Source organism: Mustela nigripes, chromosome 9, assembly GCF_022355385.1.
Source record: "Mustela nigripes isolate SB6536 chromosome 9, MUSNIG.SB6536, whole genome shotgun sequence".
Lineage (NCBI taxonomy): Eukaryota > Metazoa > Chordata > Mammalia > Carnivora > Mustelidae > Mustela > Mustela nigripes.
The window spans coordinates 72,273,183-72,296,399 of record NC_081565.1 but is presented as its reverse complement, the minus strand read 5'-3'; the positions used below and the strand labels follow the sequence as shown (position 1 = coordinate 72,296,399).

At 39.8% G+C, this 23,217-nt stretch overlaps 1 long non-coding RNA gene across 1 annotated transcript in view; it reads left to right on the top strand.

Annotated features, from left to right (window-relative positions):
* The window catches only part of LOC132025161 (uncharacterized), a 121,632-nt gene extending 115,816 nt beyond the window's left edge, over nucleotides 1-5,816 (top strand). The window contains exon 3 of the long non-coding RNA XR_009406440.1: nucleotides 5,182-5,816. This is a non-coding gene — a long non-coding RNA (uncharacterized LOC132025161). The remainder of the gene's footprint in view (nucleotides 1-5,181) is intronic.
* The last annotated feature ends 17,401 nt before the right edge of the window (nucleotides 5,817-23,217 follow it).

Sequence of the window (23,217 nt, the reverse complement as noted above, 5' to 3'; positions counted from 1 at the left end):
TGTGTGGTTTTTGCACCTTCAAACCAGCCTCTGTTTGTTGAACGGCCCTTTTATATTTGCCAGAAGCACATGAGGACTTCTCCAACGTCACGCGGTCCCTGGTTTAATCAGCTAGTAAGCTCAGTCCCCACCGGGAGATAGAGAGTAGTTACTCCTATTCTATAAGCTCCTCTCTTGGTAACAGCTTAATGGAGTCTAGAAACTAGATTAATGCTTAATGACCACCAGCATACTTTAGTACTTCATACCATCAACCAGGCTCCTGGAATTGCTTGAAAGATTTAAGTCAACTTCGAAAGTATTAGCTTAAATCAAGCTATGCCGTAGGTCAAGCTGGCTCCTTCAGATTAACTCATTCATTCACTTATTTCTCCCTCTGCCTGTACCATTCTTTCTTTTGCATTAGTGACAGGATACAGGCCTCTAGTTTCAATGTGACATTTTGTCTTTGTAAAATGAAGTGAGTTGCTTTCCCTCCCTTAAGAATTATTTGTAGAACTTGCCTGTTTCACATACACTTTTTTCCCCCAGTGTCCCCCGAAACTTAGAAAAGATGCTTTAAGTCAAAAAGAAAAGCTCTAACTCTACTGGCTAGATCCCAAGAAAATACCATGGGTTGAAGGTACCACTTTCAGAATGATGTGCCTGCATATTATTTGTAAAACTTTTAGAAAGCATGTCTTAAAACATCGGTAACATCCTATGGTGGGCATCCAAATACCATCACTCATTGTGAATTTAATTTTCAGAATAACAGGTCCTGTGAGTAGTGGTTCTAGGAGTCCTAACACAGAATACAGAATGTCATGGGGGTGGGAGGTGGGAAGAGATGACCATGCTGACACAGCATTACAGATGTGTACCGAGGAGATAGTCAGCTGTCCCTAGGGTAGCCTTTGAGTTAAGTGTCTTAACACACATTACTAAAATTGCCTGTGACAGCAAACAGTCAGCACAAGGAAAGGCTGAAAAGAAGGTGAGAACACCAAGGTGGGGGCAGGTCATTGCTTAAAAGAAGAGCTCACCTACTTAAGATCCATTCCCTAATACACAGGGCTTTAGAAGGCAAGAGTTCTCTCTGTTTGCAGGGTAGGCTGGTTCGTGGTTATTTCTTACAGCTTTCACTACCTGACTTAAATCTGTCATTTTCCATTATGTTTCCCAGAAAGACCACATTCCTAAAGCATGCTCAGGAGAAGTGGTATTGCCCAGATGAGCAGCCCTCAATGCCAAAGTCACTTGTAAGGCAGCAGAATGGGGCTCTGGAATTAGAGGGCCTGACTGCAACAGCTCCACACACTTGCCTCTTTCCATGAACATGTTGGCAGTGTGCACTGGTGAGCCAGAGGTCAAGTGCTGTTATGAGTCACATTTCACACCCCTTGGCTACCACAGAGTGTTTCGGAGGCAAACACCTCATCAGCCTTGTAGACTTAGACGAACGAGCCTCTTGAGAATCACAAGTGATTTTTTTTTTTCCCCTTTCTGAGTAGGCGCCCTCTGTCGCTGTTTCAGTGTAGACTCTGAAAGAAAATCTTCAAAACAAAAATGCAGAAACTTGAGCAGGTTAGGCATGCCAGTCCATGAAATTGCAAGAGTACAAGAGGGAAGGCAACCTGAGGTTGAACTGAAGGGTGGTGGGTGCCATGCTCCCATGTCTCTTTCTGCTTTGTTCCCTATAGCTATGGTAGAACAGAATGTCTGGTCCCCAAGCATCCTAGTCTGTGAACTAGGGGAAATCCGTATTGGTCGTCATCTCTTTTGGCAAATATGAGCACCATGGCAGGACCCAACTCCAGACCCTATACCTGTAGCCTTGTTATGTTGGTAAGACCCATCAACCTAATTCAATTTCTAGTCCCAGAAATGTTAGCTTCTTCAAAAATGTGTTGAGAACATGAAATATAAGTTACTTCTGTAAGAGGGGGAAAAAGTCACAATTCCATGTTTATGGAACAAGAATCTGCTTTCTGAAAAGATGACTCAGGTCATACCTGAAATGGGCCTGACAAGCTATGATGGAGAAAGGCACACTTAATTCAAGCGGATTCTCTTACTATCCTCTTGGTTATAAAAATATTTTTGGTACTATCTAGTGCAAATTCTAGTGGAATAAAAATTCAGCCACATACCATAAACTGTGCCTACCTTATCATGATTACAGCTGTGAAAAAATGCTGTTCTCCTATTCTTTATCAATAGCCAAAACCAACTATTCCTTCTGTCTCTATCATGTGAATATGGCCTGATCAAAATTAGGTTATAAATACCTAATTTTAAACTTCTAAGAAGCTATACTGTCTTACAGTCGGACCCTCAGCTTCAATGCTTTTCTGTAGACTGACCAAGTATAGTCCTTTTTCTTTTTAAGATTTTATTTTTATTTCATTATTCGAGAGAGAAAGGGAGAGATGAGAGTGCAAGTTGGAGAGGAGCAGAGAGAGAAGGACAGGCACACTCCATGCTGAGCACAGAGCCTGACATGGGCAGACCCCATGACCCTGAGACCATGACCTGAGCCAAGATCGAGAGTCAGATGCTCAACGGACTGAGCTACTGAGGTGCCCCTGACCAGGTATAGTCTTTAATATGCCCATACCTGGGGCACTTGGTTGGCCGACAGGCCTCAGTTGGTTAAATGTCTGCTTTCTGCTCAGGTTATGATCTCAGGGTCCTGGGATCGAGTCCCACATCGGGCTCCATGCTCAGCATGGAGTCTGCTTCTCCCTCTCCCTCTGCTCCTCCTCCCCACTCATGTGTGCATGATCTCTCTCGTGCTCTCTCTCTCAAATAAATAAATGAAATCTTCAAAAAAAAAAAAATAACATAAAGCACCCACACCCACTGCAAGCTAAAAAGCACAACTCTTTGCCTTTGTCTTTCTACCAGGACTTACTTTGACTGTTGCTATCTGCCCCATCACCATCTTACTCATCTTGCTCTTACTGCTTTAGAAGACATTTTTTGTTCCATTTCCAAAGTCCATCTCTCATCTTCCTCCTCTCTGCCAGAAACAAGCAAATATCCATCCTCCTGCACATACATACGTGTTTCTGGGAACAAAAAGTGAGTTTTGTTTGGCCTGAGCCAATTTTAGGGTCTTGTTCTCCTTGCTTGTAATTGGAGTAGGCGTGGGCACAAGAAGGGATTCTGGCCAATGAGGCACGAGGGAGGTGTGCAAGCCAGCTAGGGGGAATTTTTCTTTACACAGAGAAAGAGAAGAGATGACCTCTGGACACTTTTAGGATTGGATCTGATGCCTCAATTCCTGTGGCAATCTTAGAACAGTGAAGTAACTAGACCCACTCTGTTCAACACAGCCATAGGTCTCTATTGAGCACTTGAAACATTGCTAGTTCAAAATGAGAAGTCCTGTGCCAAACACCACACTACTAAATGTGTTGATATAGATGTTGAAATGATAAATATGATATGATATGAAATGATATGATATGAAATGATAAATATGATATGATATGATAACTCATATGATAAATATGAGTTAAAGACAATATATTATTATAACTAATGGTACCAGTTTCTCTACCTTTTTTAATGTGGCTACTAAAAAAATTTTAATCTCATATGTGGCTTGCTTTATATTTGCATAGGACAGCATTGAACTAGACTGAGGACAAAATCCAAATGCTAAAAACTGAAGAGCTGAAATGTGAAAAAGTCTTAGTCCTAAATGATGTCATTAACCAATATATTGACTTCATTTACAACTCTGGAGTTGACCTATCTCAGAAATTCTTTCTCTGTAGGATAGGAAGACTTCCAAATAATTCAAGACATTGTGAATTGGGTTTTCTAATACTTAGAGCTAAAAATATCTTGACACACTCTCTCATCCATCACTACCTGGAGAGGCCACTTGGACTGTGCCAGTCTCACAGCTGAGCATGAAGTTCATTGAACCACAAGACCCTGACCTTGCTATGGTCATAAGGCAGAAAGCGTGGAGTTTGGGATCTTCATTTTCATTGGAATACTGATATTTACCTCACAGGAATATTGTTACGTATCATCACCAAATGCTATATTAGTTTGCTAGGATTGCTGTGACAGAGTACCACAAGTAGATAGCCCAAACAACAGCAATTTATTGTCTCACATTTCAGAAGGTAGAATTCCTAGGTCATCAAGGTATTGGCAAGATTGCTTCCTTCTCAGGGCAGTGAGGAGAATCTATTTCATGGCTCTCTTCTTCCTTTGGAAGGTTTGCTGGCAATCTTTGGCATTCATTGGCTTATAGATACATTACCCCAATCTCTACATCGTGTTCACATAGCATTTTCCCTATTTGCACATATACTTCTGTGTCCAAATTTCCCCTTAAAAAAAAATTAAAAAAAAAAAAAAAGGAAAAACAGTCACATTGGAGTAGAGCTCACCCTAATGACTTCATCTTAACTCAATCATTTACAAAGACCCTATTTCCAAGTAAGGTCACTTCCCGCATAGTAAACATTAGGATCTTGGTATCTTTTGGGGAGATGAATTCAATCCATAAGAGATGCTATTGAGTTGAAATTGTGCTTCATAAATTGCAAACCTCTACCCAAACCTATGTACTATGTGATTACAGCAAAAGCAGTATGTATTCCTGCTGTCCAAAAGAGGGCACAGTAAGTGCAGGCAGCAAACATTGCATTAACCAGATGCTTTGAGTGGGTTCAGAAGGAGAGTTGCTGTAACTAGACAGTTAATAATCAAATATTTTGGCCGCTGATGTGTTAAACCTGTAGTCAATACTGTCCACTCTGATGAGTAATAGACTCATTTTATAAGTCAACTTGCATTTTTTTCTGATTTGTGTTTTGACCTAGATGAGTCATGTCGGTTGACCCTCCTCCTGGGGTGGCATTTCCCACAACCTGCTGTTAAAACAGCTGTTCCTTCTCAGAATTACCCCCATCCTGTAAGCCCCAGTAGCTAGGTTTATGGCTAAGTAGAAAGTTAAGTGGAGCAGAATGCATAAATAACACTTGCGTCACGATCCCATGCAAGTTTGTCTTTAATAAGTTGTTTAAGTTTAAAGAACTGATTTATAACCCCCGTCAATGGAATATACTTTGACCTCAAAATGTTCACAGCCCTTACTATCAACTATAGACTTCTTTATTTGGTGCATTTTCTTGTATCAACCATACATCCTTTGTATTTCCTTTTTTTCAGGTTCTAGGGATCTTCTAACAACTAACAATAGATGAGAACAAAGATGGAGAAGGTTGTCTGCTTAATGTTCTCCAAATTAATTTTTTCTCAGTATGGCCGCAGTGTTTCTCCTCCGCTTACCTCAGTGCAGAGTTCTGCTCAGTTGGAGTGACATCTGGCTACAAGTTATAAAAACAAAGTCGTGAAGCTTTCCCATGTTTGCATTCTATGTTCAACTACCCACAGGAAATTCTCAATACTTGTTCTTATTTTACAAAGATGTTTTAAACTACGGGGATCCCAAATTGTCCACTCTGCAGAAGGAACAGAAGAGGAAGATGATGTTAAGTAACCTCTATTAACAGTGGATCGTGGTTTAGGAACTGACCTAGATGTTCACATAATTGCTCCAACCCTGAAACCAATCGTGCAAGAAGGGTTATTACTGTCTCTGCAAGCAGAAGAGGAGAGACTCGGAAAAATTAAGTAGCTTGCCCAAGAACACAGTTGGCAAGAAATAGAGGGAGGATTCTCCTCCAGGTGCCACTGCCTACTCTCTTGCCCTTTTATCATAACATTAGTAATTAATATTCTTCACTTCATCAGCTAAGTAAAAAGTAATCCCAACACCCACTTTTGTTATATGCATGAGAAAAGCTTATTACAGTCCCACGTAATTGTTCTTATTGTTTGAAAAAATTATTATATGAATATTCTTTCTATTTCTGCATAACATGGAAATCTGCAGATATCTGAGTCACTTACAAGGGACCGTAGCTTGAACAGGATAGGGAGAGAATGGCACCTTACATACCATTTTTGAAAATAAAAATTTATAAATAAATACCTACTTCACTGAATTCAGCAGCAAAAACTAATAAGAATTTGTAGCATTCAACAGGGGTCAATAAACTATCTCCTATGGACCATATCCGGCTTGCTGCCTGCTTTTTATACAACCCATGAGCTAAAACTGTGTTCTACATTTTTCAATGTTAAAAAAGTAAATCAAAATAAGACTATTTCATGAGAGTTATATGAAATTTGAAGTTCATTGTCCGCAAATAATGGGGTTTTTAAATTTTGTTTTGTTTTAAATATAGCCATTCTCATTTGTTTATGGTCTGCCTGTGACCTTGAGCTAAGACCACAGAGTTAGTAGTGGGGACAGAGATCATATGGCTCACAAAGTCAAAAATATTTACTACCTGACCCTTTACAGAACATTTTTGCCACACTCTATTATTCTGGTCACTATGGGAAGTTTTATTAATGTGACCAAGACAGAATATAGACTCTGCTCTCAAGGATATTACAATCTAGGAGAGGGGTAAGATGCATACACAGAGTTTACCTTAAGAGCAAATGAGGCAAGAGCAGTGTCATAAGGTATGTTATAGCTCAGTGAATATTTAAAGGACGGCAGATATAAAAGGACATGGAGATGATGATTTATGCTCTATCTTATATCCTGGTTTATAAGTAACTGAAAATCAGGGTTAGTGCACACTGGGCCTCTTGTGTCTTTCTTTACTCTGCCTCAGACAGACATACGGATACACATACATGTAAGACCATAAAAACCAGTTTTCAAGTATGACTTTATTTTCAAAATTCTCTTTTTATTAAGTCCCCGAAATATACCAATTGAGCCAACAAATATATGAAACTCTCATACATTGCCCATGAATTTTAGAGCTCACAGGAATTTAGACATTTTTTAATCCAACACCTTCATTCTACAGATGAGAAAACTGAGCCCAGACAAGTAAAAGAATTTCCCAAGTTCAGACAGCTGGTCAGTGACTAAGGTAGTAGTGGAGCTAGGAGGGACCTAGAATTTGTAGAAAACCTGCTTCCACATACATTTTATAATTTAACCCTCAAAATAGCCCTGCAAGGTCAATATTATCTCCCTTTTATAAGACAGTTTCCTGAAGCACAGAGAAAGTACTTACCCAATTTCTCAGATACTTTTTAATCAAAGCCACAAACTAAAACTTTGGCCCTAAATCCTCTGATTTTTCTACTTTATAATCTTCTGGAGACCCTAGTACACACAGTTTGCCTCATTCCAGAAAAGAAGATCCCCAGTTTCAAAGCCACATGTTACCCAGAAAACTGTGGTTTCTTAAATGACCACACATGGTACCTTACCCTTGATATAGTTCCAGCAAACTTTAAAAAATAACATCGGTTATTTTTACAGTTGACTTGTGTCATTTTTCTTAAAATTAAATCTGTCAGGGTGAACATTTAGAAATGTTGGCTCCCTTTCAGGAGGGCGTGAGGTTAAAAATCTGGCAGTAATACTCCTATAATACATTAGGTGTCCACTTGGTCAAACTAATGAAGCATTTCTCTTCATCACAAAATATAAATGTACATGTTAACTGGACCTTAGTACTCAGACTTCTTACCACTCGTCAGTTATAACATGTGGTTATGGAGTATATGTTATGTTATTGTATGTCATATGTGATGTGAACATATATAGTATAACAGTATAATACATAGTATAGATATAGATATACAGTTTGATAGTATAATATGTTCACTTTTTTAAAAACCAACAACACACTAACTCTTAGCCTTCGAAGGCCCTGTATTAGAAACTGGCTAGGTGTTCAGGCTGACCATTTCCTCTACTTCCTGGCCCTAGGACTAGACTACATTTCCCAGCTTCCATCGTAGTTAGATGTGGTCATGTGACTGAGCTCTGGCCAATGATATGTGGGCAGAAGGAACCCTGCCACTCCAGGCCTGCCAATAAACCCTTACGCACAATCATCCATACTCCCCTCTGTTTCCTCATCTGTTGGCCACACACCAACAACTGCTGGAGATCTTCAAGACCATGCAGGAGGTGACTGAGTCACTGAAAGGAAGGAAACTTAGTCCCTAAAAACAGAAGCCTGGGGTGGGGCACTTCCCTCTCACCCCTACTGACCTTCACTGAACTATTAGAAAAGACCAAAATAGCTTATTTTGTTAAGTCATTGAGATTTAGGGTTGTTTTCACAGCATTTAGTCAGCCCTGAAGATTTAAAAGTGATTTCATTGGAGGATGATATGCCCTGGCTCAAATGCTCCTAGCTGTTTGATTTTCTTATTCCCTTTGTATACTATCTCACTTTATTCCAAATGTTTGTGTTCTCAGTAGAGAGGGCTCTTCATTGTTGAAGGTGAATTTGAATGTTGGCAACAACCAAATGACACTTGATACCAAATTTTGTAATAAAGATTAATCAAACTCAACAGATCTGTTTAAAAAAAAAAAGCAATTAATTTCTACTAGTCAATAGTAATATGTGACTTTAAAACAATGCCTCTAATGTAAACCCAGCCCACAGCCCGTCTTTGTAGATAAAGTTTTATTGGAACACAGCCATACTCATTGTTCACATACTGTCTGTGGCTCTTTTGACACTCCGCAACATCAGAGTTGAATAGGTGCCACTTGGCTGATGAAATTTATGAGCGTTGTTATTAAGGGTATAATTGTATGAGTATGAAGACAATGAGTAGTGATCTTGGACTATTAAGGAAAGCAGGAAGTATAACCAATAAGGAGGAGAGAGAGGAGCTATAGGAAAACCTATAAAACAAAAAACATAATATGGTATTTTTGTTCTGTGCAAAAGAGTATACCATGGTCTTATGGAATTGTGAAGACATATAATGTGCTCCTTGCCCTCAACAGCTTGCAGTCTCACAGAGAGGGTAATATGCATACATGTTAAAAGTGGACAGATGACCCAGCAGTTGTGCTCCTTGGCATTTACCCAAATGAGCTGAAAACTTACGTCCACACAAAAACCTACACATAGATGTTTAAAGCCTCATTGTTCAGAATTGCCAAACTTGCATGAAACCAAGATGTCCTTCAGTGGGTGGATGGAAGAATGCGACCCATCCAGACAATGGAATATTATTTGGAACTAAAAGATAGGGACTACCAACACATGAAAAGACATGGGGGCAGTGAAAATGTATATTACTAAGTGACAGAGGCCAATCTGAAAAGGTTACACACTGTACAATGCCAACTATATGTCATCCTGGAAAAGGCAAAACTCTGTAGGCAGTAAAAATCAGAGCTTGCTAGGGGTTAGGAGGAAGGGAGGGATGAATAGGTACAGCACAAAGGAATTTTAGGACAGTGAAACTATTCTGTATGATACTATGATGGTAGATACATGTCCTTATACATTTGTCAGAACCCAGAGACAACACCAAGAGGGAACCCTAATGTCCACTGTGGACTTTGGGTGATCGTGATACGTTAGTTAGTGTAGGTTCATAGATCTTATCAATGAACCATTCTGGTGCCAGCTGTTGATAGTGGCGGGGGGAGGGGGCTGTGTGAGTATAGGAGTGGGGATATGAGAGAAGCCTCTGTGCTTTTTGCTCACTTTTGCTATGAAACTAGAACTGTTCTAAAAAATTAAGTATTGGAGGAAAAAGACAAACAAACAAGAATAAATATTCAAGGCAGTCCTCAATGTCAAAGGTGTTGGTAAACTAAGTGCTAAAGACCAGTAGAGCAGGGCCATCAAAGAAAGACAACAGGGAGAAGACGGAACTGGGCTGGGTCCACGAACCCAGGAAAAATCCCTAAAGACCCAAGAAAAATGCCTGAGCCCGTCCAAGAATCCCACCCGCTGACGAGGGGGAGGAGGAGGCCCCCTTTCTCCAAGAATAAATTTAAAGGGCTATTATCCAAACTGTTTGCATTAAAAAGAGCAATAAACACTCATCTCAATAAAACTCCTTAAATACAAAAATATTTAGTATGCCCAGTCTGGCTCCTCTTGGTTATTTATTTTTTTGTTGTTGTTGTTAAATACTCAGTGCAGAGTACAATTTACTTCTCCATTAAAAAAAAAATCTTTTTTTTCCATTCTGTTTTGGTTTGTGGGTTTTTGTTGTCATTTCTTCCTAAAGCGCTGTTTCTTCACATTTGCATCTCCCAGCCTTTTTAATGTGATATTCCATTTAAACTGCCTTTTAATTGTACGTGCTGCCTTGGCAGAACATGACTGATGTACTCGCGTTAATTAGGGCTCCAGTCAGCAGCCCGTGCCAGCTGGAAACTGAGAAACAAGCGTAAATTATTCTGTCATCAATCAGCTCGAAAATGTTTGAATCACTAATTAGTTTGCAATTTGGGTGACAGTTTATCTGACGCAAGCGGTGTCAGAAACTTCAGATCTTAGATGAATAATTTGCCAGGAACAAGCACAGATTCCCTGCTTTTAAATACATGAAGGTTTATCTGCATGTTGAAAGGTGGCTCAGCAGTCTTCATTAACTTCCAACTGGGGCTATGTAAATCAGGAATCAGTGTGAGCCTCTTCAGACCGTGGTGGCTTAGCAGATGATATTTAGGACAAGAAAGCCTCTTTTTTTCCTCCTTTTTTTTTTTATTAATAATTCATAAACTGATAGACAAGGATGTTTGGGCTTTAACAGCTTAAAAAAATCACAATGGTTTTATAAAAAAAAGCAATCACCCCCCTTTTTACATGAAAATTAGTTGTGCTGTATCTTGCTGCTTAACTGATTTATTCTCCTTCACCATCATGTGACTGGAATGTTAAATGGGGGAGTGATTATTAGCCCTTGTCCTTTCAAGAAGGATCCTTATTGGGATTTTATTAAATGGCAGACTTATGTTTCCCTTTAAAGAGAAAGGTGTGTGGACTAGGATGAGGGGTGGGAGGGAAGGATAAGCAGTAAAAAGTAGAGAGAATTTTTGTCTGAACACATCATAAAAATCTGTTATTTACTTAGTTATGGATGCTAGAACAGCCCCCAGTTTTGTGAATCAAGATTCAGGCCTTGCACTAACTGTTGAAGGGAGGGATGTCATCTGTGGGAGACCGTAAAGATTCTGGTGTGATTTGGATCTCTCTGTGGCTCCATTAGCCCCACATTTGAAGGCTACATGCTGCCGTCTGCAGAGAAGACCCAGGATGGAGGAAATTGTCACCTTTCAAAATTCCTTTGCAAGAGGTCAAATCAGGCCATCCTATTAATGGCAATAGACCTCATGAGCTGGGAGTGGCAAAAGCAATGTTTTCCACTTCTAGAATGGAGAAGGAGAAGAAAGAAAGGAGGTGAGTTGACAATATCCCATGCCACGTTCAGACTCCACAAAGTTTCCTGGAGGCAACTATAAAGTTGACACCTCCCTACTTTACTCTTGATCCAAATTACTCCCAGTTCTGCTCTAACCTTGGTATCCCAGTTTCTCAGACATGGGACAGTCCTTATAACTACGTCTTGACTCCTTTCTCACTGGCCGGATTTTTGGTTTGATCGGTTTCCCCCATAAATCATTTCCCTTCTCCTATTTCTTTCCTGTTGCATTTATTTCTTGGTCCCCTTTCCATGTAAAGCCTTCCCAAAACTGGGTTCCTGCATTCTTCGAGTGGAATTGCTGCCTCATTCATCACTCAATTTAATGATTAGATTCTTGAACTCCAATCTCTTTGGAAGACAAGCCACTGCTAAACCAGCCAATCTTAAATTACACAAGCTGTCTCTCTTCCTCCTTCTCTCTCTCTCTCTCTCACATACACACACACACGCACACTACAGATACATCTAGTATTAATCTCTTATTAATTGTATTTTCAATGATGTCCCTATCTGTCATTTTTCCCTCATTGACTTCTTTCCTAGTTTGAGATCAGCCTTCAGACTGTTGTCCAGGTACGTTCATCCCGTGGCTCACCAATGTGCGGCCTAATTACCATTGTTAGACTTCTAGCCCTTTTGTTCTACCTCAGGTCCTGATACTGTCTTGTGCTTTTAGGCATAGCACGAAACTGCTTTCCCTGGGGTGTGCCTTCCTGGAGTTTATGTTGTAGTTAGCTTTTGCGAAGCTGTGCCGTAGAACAATTTGTGAAAATATTCGACAGCTTACCACAACAAAGGTTAACTTTTCACTCATGTTATGTGTTGACTATAGCTGTGTTCCATGCCCTGCTTATCTGGGAACAAAGTCTGAAAGAGAAGCCCCTATCTGGAACATGTCATCCTTCAAGCAGAGGGGAAAAAAGAGGTGGTAGAACCAGTGATGACTCGTAGAGCCTCAGCTCAAAGTTATTTCATGTCACCCCCACACACATACCATTGACCAAAGCAAGTCACAATGCCAAGTCACTCACACTAATGGAGCAGAAATTATAATCCTTCCACAGAGACAAACATGATAGAAATAAAATCTGCCCAAAACTTTCCAGAAATATTCCCAAGAGCTTTCTGGGTTGCCTGGCAATGGCTAGTTAGGAATGGGGATACCTTCCCTGCAATAGATGTTGAAACTTCACACATTTCTCATGGTCTCCATGGACTGGGTAACTGGTTTTTCCATCCATTACTATAAAAACCTGACCCTTAAGCTAAGTGTTTTTTGCATCCAGTCTCTTCAGTCCCCCACTGCTAAAACTGCTCTCAAGCTCGATCCATAAAAAGGAGAGCAATGGAGTGGAGGGGAGTTAAGAATGGTCCCACTCCAAGAGCACAATCGCAGAGCTTCCACCAGGCCCCGGGATAAACATGCCTTTACATAGTTCATGCTAAGCTACAACCCATACGCCTCTTCCTTAATCCTTGCTGGCTTGACATTTTGGAATTCATTCATACTCTAATCCCCCATGTTGGAGCTTCAATTTATAAGGCCCCAGTCAAGAGACTGGTTTTCCTTCCTCTTCAATAACATAATCTGGTCGTTGACACACTGCTATGTTGGTGAGCAAACCACAGTCTTCTATTCCTGTACTCACAGTTAACTACACCAAAAAGGAATGACCACCCCCTTCCAGCCTATATGGTTATTCCTGAAAAGAACAACAACAACCAAAAAAACAAGCAAAACAACGTAGCTGTTAAACAGCAAATGCCAACAGTTATTAACTTAGTCTAATACCATTCATTTCTAAAAATGTATTTATTTTCCCTTTGCCAAGAACTCAGTCTTTTACACCCCAGCAGCTTGGCAACATGATATACCTATCGCTTTGATTTTGATATATAAGTTTTCCCCCATTCAGTATTTCTCTTTGATTGACTGCCCTCTGTGCCTAGAGCTTGTGTTACCGTATTTTACTTTGAATACTTAAATCTGCGTAGAAATTGCAGACACACTAGGAATATAGCAGACTATATAACAGACTCCCAGCAAACCGAAATGCTCTCCCTTTCTACACCTTTACAAGCATCAAATTTTTGAACACAGATAGAAAATAATTTATTAAGGAAATGTCCGGGGTTCTAAATAAGCTATTGTGATTTCATGGTGTATTAATTTCCTAGGAACGATAACAAAGGAGCAGGGAGTAGGTGGCTTAAAACAACAGAAATTTATTATCTCACAGTTCCAGAAGCAAGAAGTCTGAAATCAAGGTGTTGGCAGGGCAATGTTCCCTCTAAAACCTGTAGAGGAGGATCCTTCCTGGCTTTTTCCTAGCTTCATGGGGATTTGCCAGCAAGCCTTGGGGTTCCCTAGCGTGTAGCTACAACACTTCAATCTCTGTCTCTGTCATCACAAGCATTCTCCCTGCCACGACTGCATCTCTTTGTTTCTTCTCTTTCTTCTAATAAGGACACCAGTCCATATTGTCTTGAGGCTCATCCTAATGACCTCATCTTGACTTGATTACATCTTAGAAGATAATAGGGTCACATTCACAGGTACCAGCAGGCAAGACTTCAACATACATTCGGGGAGGACACCATTTAACCCATAACTCCAGTTAATATAGTTTAGATATCAGATTCGGTGCCAATTATCTGAGTTACCAGACTTGAGCCTGTTCCTAATTGAGGGAGATGATGCATCACCTTCTTTGGGTGAAAGGTGTATCATCAGGTTAGTTCATCTGCTTATGCGGCTGTGTCTTTCTCAAACACCTCTGTTTCCAAATGAGATACTGTACACTGAGTGACAGATTTATTGGCTGTTCTTCACATATGCAATCTTGCCCCGAATTAATAAGCAGTTGTTAATCCAGCAGGTGCTCTAGATGGATTCCATTTCCCCTTCTTTGAACAATGTCTTGATTCGTGATAGTGTCTCTTGCAAGGCGTGATGAATGTGGATGGGAAGAAAAGTATCATTTTGCTTACATGTTTATTATATGTCACACATATATGATGTTGGTTTTCTCTTTACACAAAAATAACAGATTACCGTTATGGAAAATGTAAAAAAAAAAAAATTCTGAAAATTGTTAAAGACATCTAGAACATTATAGCCCACCATCCTCATTCACCTTGTTAATATTTTATATAATTCCTTCTACTCTTTATGCATAGATATGAAGAATAATTATGAATAAACTACAAATACAAATTTGCATGCTTTTTTAAGTAAGTGGATTTAAACCTGTACTTACCTGTGATGAAAGAGACAGGGGCCACTGGCTCCTGGCATGGGGGAAGAAGAAAAAGGAAAAGAAAATACCCTATTCATGAACCCCAAATCCAAAAAGTTACATGATATGAGTGAGCAGTTTAGTTTAGAATAGATAAGTAAACATGAAGCCTATTAAGTTTATAATAGGCAACTAAGACAGTAGGTCTACCCATCAAAGAAAGTAAGTTAGATAAGGATGTCCAAATAATGCCACTTTTTGTTCACCTCAGGCATGTAGAACGTGACAGAAATGAGTTCGGTTGGGGTTATCCCATAAGCCTAAACAATCAGCAGTGTAGACTCCCCTAACTAAATAAATTGCTCTAAGCTTCTTTCTTAAAGAAAACAATATGTGATATATTTCTTAGAGCTAGTAAAATGTAAGATAGAAATACAGGGCAACATCTCTAGTCTTGTCTTCCTCTCTTGTTATAATTCTCAGCAGTTTCAACATGCCTGCACTGACAGTTCTGCTGACATCCCAGCCCCACTGTCATCCTCCTTAACTTGGTACCAGCAGGTCTATGCAGTTAGGCTACTCGCTGATGAAGCCACACCTGAAATCCAGCCAATTCTCTCAAAACTCTCTACTTCTCTAACTCCCACCTCCTTAACTTCTGTCTTGTTCATTCTTTCATACATAAAGCATGCCCACCTCCTTGTAAATTACCACTTTTCTTTATTTGGGACCTCAGGTCCTGACCTCAGGTTTCCCTACACATCCTCAATTTATAGTCACTCACCAACTATTTGTTCCACTTCCACTATTGGGCAGAATTGAAAATGGCAGGATGTTATGATTTCTAATGCACCTAAGACTTCACTGTTTAGGGCCTCGTCTCAGTGCATCACAGATCCCACACCATTTCTATTTTCACATTCCCCCAACCCTCAGCCCCTCTCCAAGATTTACTCCCCACACCCAGGAAATGGCCACACCTACACCTTCAAAGGGAAGGTCAAAGCCTTTGTGCTCAGACAGATCCCGGACCTCCACCTAGTAGCTGTGCCATCTTGGGGAAGTCAGTCTGCTTTCTGAAAGTCCTGGGCTCCTGTGAGGAAATGAAAAACAAGGTTTGTGAAAGGACATCATCTAGTTTCTGGAAGTGTCAAAGTGAGTAGAATCCTAAAATTGAATTTTAGACAGCTGCCTACACTATGTTTGCTTAAGCCTGACCCAAGCAGAGTTTCTGACAGAAACAGACTCGCCCCTTGCAGAGACCAAGGGATAGAAGGTGGTGATGAGAACCAACAAGTTGAGTCAACTCAAGTAGCTCCGTTTGCTGTTTCCCTTTTGCTTTTATTGGCCTCTTTCCAAAATGGCTGGGCCAAGGATTGGTAAAAATCATTGAAGAGTCAGCAGAGAAGCACATGGTATGAAACACAGAGAGAACAGATCTACATTTGTCAAGATTGGTTAAGATTTCTGTGTTCACTTGCTGAAACTAGGAGGCAGAACTTAATGTCAGCTCTTCCAAAATGAAAAGATTCTCTATACGATTTACCTACATCTAGTGAGGGTCAAAGGGTGAGGCTTCAAAATGTGGCTTTTGTGATGCCTTCCCAATTGTTTTTGATGTTTCTTGCTGCCAGTGGACACTTCCTGTTCCCCTGGCCTCTCTACAAATTCCACGTTCCACCCAAATCTACCCTTCCTGGCCAATCCATGAGCTTTTTTTCCTATCAAAATTTAGCTGTCCTGTGTTCTGTTCCCTAGGGACCAAGTGACAGCCATCCTCACTAAGAGAGAAATTTTGCCAAAGATTGCTGACATGTTTAGGAGCTCTGACTCTCTATCCTATTCCAGCTAATGTATTTTCTTATTAGCCCAGTGCTGTGTCTCTAATGCTGAGAATTTGGGTCATTTTGACAGAGCTTGAAGAGATACTTTTAGACATTCAATACATACCTTGTGGCCCCACCGTTGAGGTGACCATCTTTATAGTTTATGTGAAAGTTTACTCTGCTGTCAACAGCCCATAAACATCAAAAACCACAGCTGCTGATTCAAAACAAGATGAGATGCTTGAGTAATCTGGGTATTCATGAATGCCCTGACTCCAATGAGCTGGTTCAGTGAGGGGCAGTTACCATAGACCAAACTGGAACTCACTGCCCTTTCTAAATCAGTCAGGTCTCTCTATGGAGATGAAACGTAATATCTCCAAATGCTAAGCACCATATATTTCTTTTAAAATTCCCATCTAGGATAAAAGTCCTTACCCAAACTAGAGGAGGAGTATGCTGATGCTGGCATCTGCTATGGGACAGAGCCTGTGTTAGAAACTTGATATCTGGGGCGCCTGGGTGGCTCAATGGATTAAGCCTCTGCTTAGGCAGAGGTCGTAATCCCAGGGTTCCGGGATCAAGCCCCACATCAGGCTCTCTGCTCCACAGGGTGCCTGCTTCCTCCTCTCTCTCTGCCTGCCTCTCTGCCTATTTGTGAACTCTGTCTGTCAAATAAATAAGTAAAATCTTTAAAAATAAATAAATAAAAATTTTAAAAATTTTTTAAAAATTAAAAAAAAAAAGAAAAGAAACTTGACATCTGCTACAACTAACAGGTGGGATACTGTTTGGGGTGGGAGGGGGGCATTATGTGCCCGGTGTTATTCAAATATGGAGAAGGAAAAGGGTTTATGAATACTAAAAGTCTATAAAATCTCCTTGGATTTAGTTTCTAACAAATCAACTATAGAGAAAAAGTCATCCTATCTGTCTCTGAGCTCTGCAGAGAAGACCTCATTCTTGGATCTTTCTGAATATTCCATAGTGTGCAACACAAAACTCATCTCCTATTGTCAGGCTGCTGTTATTTTGCATGAGATGGTTTTAAAGCTGGTCAGTGTTTCTGTTAAGAGCTCTTGATTATTACCTGATTCTCGACTGTCTCAGAGGATTTGTTTCTCCTCTCCGTCCCACTCTCAGAACAGAATGATGTCTGACATCAAAGATCCTTGGAGACATGTGTTAGTGTCCTGCAATGGTGTAACAAATAATAAGAAGAATGTTAAAAATTATTATGAAGGATTTGACCACTTGGCCAATGAAGAATGCATGGATGGGTTAGACAGAAAAATAAAAGCAGTATAACATGTAGCTGTCTGACCCTTTAGGTAAGAATTTTGATCTCCAAAGGAAAGCCTTAGAAATGTTAGATTCACTCACTTTTTAAAGACTTTGTTATTTATACAGCGTTAAAGATATTCCAAACACATAGTAAATCACACTCAGTAAATTAACGTTGAAGGAAAGGATTAATAGTCACTAAAAGGGGTTAATGCCATCTCTAAAAATTTTTAAAAATTAGACAATAAAATGCTTTAACATTTATGATTTACCTTATATGTTGAGAAAAGTTTAAGATATTCTTTTCCTTTTACCACTGCTTTTGTAGCCTTTCTCCCCTTATGAATAATTACAATACATTGTGTAAGAACTACATGTTGTTAAGTATACTTTATTGACACTATAACTGCTGAGTTCTTGTGGATTTTCTCTTCCCTCTAAAAAGTTAGCTGTGGCCCTTCTGAGATGACAAAGCAGGGGAGAGAGGGGGCAGTGATCCATTGTTCCTTCAGTTCTCTTCACCTGGGATCTCACCAAAGAAAGAAAGAATGAATGAACAGCCATCTGTGGTAACAATGTCTGTTCATTCTGTTCAGGCTGTTTATCCAAACAAGTTCAGCCTTGACTGCCAGGCTGAGGTTGGATTAATCCCCCAGCAACCCCCCTGCCCCCCTCCAGTGGATACAGATAGCGGAGAAGAGCCTGCGGAAATCAGGTGTATTTGGGAGGGAGGAGAAGTGGCTGGTGGCAGCTGAGGTCTTTAGTGGAGATTTCATAGGAAGTGTCTTTAGTAGGAAGTCAGCCAGAAGGTAGAGTGAAATTAGGGCAGGGCCTTGGAATGGAGGTGACGAAAGTGGTAGAAGCAACAATTGGAGATCAATTGTAGACATTTTGGGTAACATGATGGAGAGGGAGATTGTAATGACCCATATAGTAGAGTGAGTCTGATTCCCAATTTAGGACATCTAAACTAATTAAGGAAAATGAAGACTAGACTGACCTTTCAGCCAACTTGGGTGGCACTGGGCAGGCTCACTCAGTGTCCAGGGTACCAGTGACTGGGAGAAGGGAGTGTGAATTATCTAACTGGGCATCAAAGAAATGCAGGCATAAGGAACACCTCCGAAGGCCCAGACTTCCTATGAGGGTGTGGTAGCTCTGTGGAGATACCTGGTGTCTCTTTTTCTTAGCTTGGAGAAACTAAGAGTGTCTCCAAGCTTCTCAGGCTTGGAGAAAGAAGATAATCAAGGACGTACTCTGCCTGACAGTCCCTGCTTGGTTCCAGGAAGGAAGGTAAAGGTCTGGGGCAGATTGAGGGCTGGATAATATGAAAAACTGAAGGTTCAAGATTCATTCATTTAGTACGAGTTTATTAAACCCCGATTACTGCCAGCCACTAGGCCCTGTGCTGAGGCTTGGGTTGTGGACAAAAGAGAAGTCATTCTGATGTGGAGTTGACAAAGGAAAAGCAGTTACAAATACAAAGTGAAAAGTGCTACCAGTATGCTCGTCCTGGTTTGGGTAGAAACACAAGAAGGGCCCCTACTCTTCCCTTGGGGAGTTAAAGAACGTTTCCAAGAAGTGACACCTACGTTGGGATATGGGAATAATGAACCATTCTGCAGATAAAAGGGTGAGTGGAATGCTAGGGAGACAAGAAATGTCAGGGTTTAGGATCTAGAGCTATACTGTGGTCCAGTGGAGAACCGGAAGTTACCCAGTTTCCGCTGGAGTGGGGTATATTCAGAAATGTTACAGGAGAGATACCCAAGGACCATATGAAGAAGAGCTTTCTAAAGATATTAAGGAGAATGTTTATCTGTGCATTTCAACCCACCCCAGTGCTTTTACACTTAGAGTCCAGAGGGTTGGGGCTCCTGGGTGGTTCAGTGGATTAAATCTCTGCCTTCCGCCCAGGTCATAATCTCAAGGTCCTGGAATCGAGCCACGCATTGGGCTCTCTGCTCAATGGGGAGCCTCTTCCCCCTGTCTCTCTCTGCCTGCCTCTCTGCTTACTTGTGCTCTCTGTCTGTCAAAAAAATAAAATCTTAAAAAAAGAAGAAGAAGAAGAAGAAGAAGAAGAATCCAGAGGGTCAGAATGCCTTTCCTATTGTGTTAACAAAGCTTGAATGTTACTATTGAGAAGAACTGGTTTCCATCTGGCTCTGCCATGTCCTGGGTGAGGGTGAATGATGCCTCAAACACTTGGAGCCTCAGTTTTTCATTCTGTGAAATAGGAATTCTATTCCTATCTTGCATGGTCATTTTTAGATTTAGAGTGGTTTGCACATGGAAAGGGAGACTATCCATTTGGGGAGAAAGGTCCGGTAAATAGAAATACTGATTCATTCCTATTTCTTGTACTATTCTCAATATTGTACAACACTTTCAAATTTCTCAGTAAGAAAGTACAACAGACAAAAGGAAAAACAGATTTAAAGTGCCTTCTCTAATGTGCTGCTAACAGTGTGAAACAAGGTCCAGAGTAATGTGGGTTCCTATCTAGAATATAGGGGCAATAACACTTGATTCCTCACTTCCAGGCATGTTGTAAAGTTTAATTAGATGTTATCCATAAAGTACTATGAACTTCTTAGAGGAAGGCAGCTTGTAAATACAAGTCACAGAACTCTTTATTATTCATCTTTCATCTCTTGATTTATCTACCACTCCCCTGTAACCTAGAACTTTGGTATTTTCTCCTCAGATATTTCTGAGATTTCTTACAAAAGGAGGTAGGCTCTTGTTCTTTTCCTTTATCTCTGGATTTCTGGTGCTTTGAATTTCACTCAGCTTCCCCCTGGTCACTCATGTATTATATCTGATGGATTCCCTTTCTCACCTCATGTACTTTGGTCGGAAGATGTTTCAGACCACAGAGACAGCTTGATCTGTCTTACCTCTCTCTTGAACTTTCAACTTTAAATTTGATGGGCATCAGTGGGATTCTAGTTAAGGCGAGGTAGATTACTGGTTGTTTGGCCCTCTTGTGTATGCATGACACGAAATCTTTCAAAGCCCCCTGGTTTAAAAGTGATTGATAAGTCATTAGGATTGAGACAGTGTCCTCCTGAATTGAAGACCAATTTCTAACTTTTTCAGATCACTTGCAGCCTAATGTTTTAGGCCTGTTATTTCTGCCCAGTTTTGTTTTGTTTTTTTCCTACACAGTGAAGCAAGACAGATGTTATCACCTGCTTTCCTTCTACGAGTGGGATTTCTGTGTACAAAACCAAGAGCAATGAGGTCCTACAGGACAGCTAAGACCTGTGAACAGTTTCCAGCTCCTGTTGCTCCTCAAATGAAATTCATTGTTTTCTTGCTAAGTGCAAAACAGGAATGAATGTTATTAATACTTAATGAGGAACTTTGAATTTTAATGAAAATCAACAATGGGATTTTTCAAGGTTGGACTCAAGTATTAATCTCTGGTATTTTCAGTGTTTACAACAGATCCTACCATATGTTACAAACCACAACTCTATCGGATACATAGACAAAACAATTTCACTAGGAGTGAGAAGGGATCAAACAATTTCAATATAACCTAGAAGTTTCCAAAAAAAAATCAGGAAAATACCATATGGATGTGATTTCTACCAAAATTTAATTGGGGCACAATAAATACGATCTCAATTCTGGGGAGCAGGATAGGCTAGTGGGTTTCAGGAGGGGCTTGTAAGACTGTACAATTGTATCCATTGTTATAAGAAAAGAAGATCCAAAGCAAACAAGGCAAAATGCTAAAATTGTATAAGTGGCAAATGCATGGCTATTCACTGTATTATTTCTGTTCTTATCTATGTTTAAAATAAAAACATAGTTTTGCAATAACCGTACTACTTACAAAACTTGTAATTCTGAAAAAGAATAGAATTATACATGTAAATTGGTTTCCACCTTAGGGAAGCTTCAGGACTCTAGTCAAGGACCTTTGCAAGCTTTCTTTGCTGCCAGCGTTTATGGATGAAAAGCTCACACTGAACATGAAAGCAAAAACCTTAATTTGGTTTTAAGAGTGCCATTCAGGAGCTAGCTCTGTAATTATTGACAACTGAAAGCAGAAATTTGCATTTGTCCTTGTTACACTTCATATTATGGGCCCACAGATCTAACCTATTGAAGTATTTCTGATTTTTCATTGAAGTAAAATTGGTACAGAACATTATTTAAGTTTTAGGTGTCCATTTAAATTTGATATTTGTATACACTACCAGGTGATCACCACCGTAAGTCTCGTTACCATCATTACAATTGAGATCCCTCACCCATTTCACCCACCCCCCAACTCCCTGCCCTGGATAGGCATCAGTCTGTTCTCCATGAGTTTGGTTTTGTTTGTTTTAGTTTTTACATTCCACATATCAGTGAAATCATACAGTATTTGTCCTTCTCTGTCTCACTTACTCCACTTAGCATAATACCCTCTAGATCCATCCATTGTCATTGCAAATAGCAAGATTCCCTTCATTTTATGGCTGAGTAGTATTCCATTGTGTGAAATACACACACATGCGCGCACACACACATGCACACACTATATGCCTACTGTTTTCCACAGTGTTTGCACCAATTTTCATTCCTACCAACAGTGCATAAGGGTTCCTTTTTTCCACATCTTCACCAACACTTGTTATTTCTGGACTTTTTGTTCACAGCTATTTTAAAAGACTTTGAGGTGATATCTAACTATGGTTTTGATTTGCATTTCCCTGATAATTAGTGATATTGAACATCTTTTCATGTACCTCTTGCCATCTGTATCTTCTTTAGAAAAATGTCTATTAGTTTGGTTTTTTTCCCCATTGCATGAGTTATCTATATATTTTGGATATTAACCCCTTATTGGATCTGTGATTTGCAGATATCTTCAACCATTCAGTAGGCTACCTTTTGTTTTGTTGATGACTTCCTTCATCCCATAGATTTTGTATTTTGATGTAGTCCCACTTACTTATTTCTGCTTTTGTTTCCCTTGCTTTTGGAGTCAAATCCAAAACATACAAGCAAACAACCAAACAAAAACATTGCTGAGATGCTGACAATGAGCTTGTCAACTAGCAGTTTTATGCTTTCAGGTTTTACATTCAAGTATTTAATCTACTATGAATTGATTTTTGTATATAGTAAAAGATAGCGGTCTAGTTTAGTTCTTCTGCATGTGACTGTCCAGTTTTTCAAACACCATTTACTAAAGAGACAATCCTTTCCTCATTGTATATCCTTGGTTCCTTTGTCATAAATTAATTGACCATAATTGTATGGGTTTAATCCACTGATCTATGTGTCTGGGTTTGTTTTTTGTTTTTTTTGTTTTTGTTTTTGTTTTGGTGTTTTTTTTTTTTGTTTTTTTTTTTTTTGGTTTGGTTTTGTTTGTTTTTTGGTGTGTTTTTTTGTTGTTGTTGTTAATACTATACTGTATTGACTACTATAGCTTTGAAATCAGGGAGTATGATACTTCTTGTTTTGTTCTTCAAGATCGCTTTGACTATTTAGGTTCTTCAGTGATTCCTTAAAATTTTAGAATTACTCTAGTTCTGTAAAAAGGGTCATTGAGATTT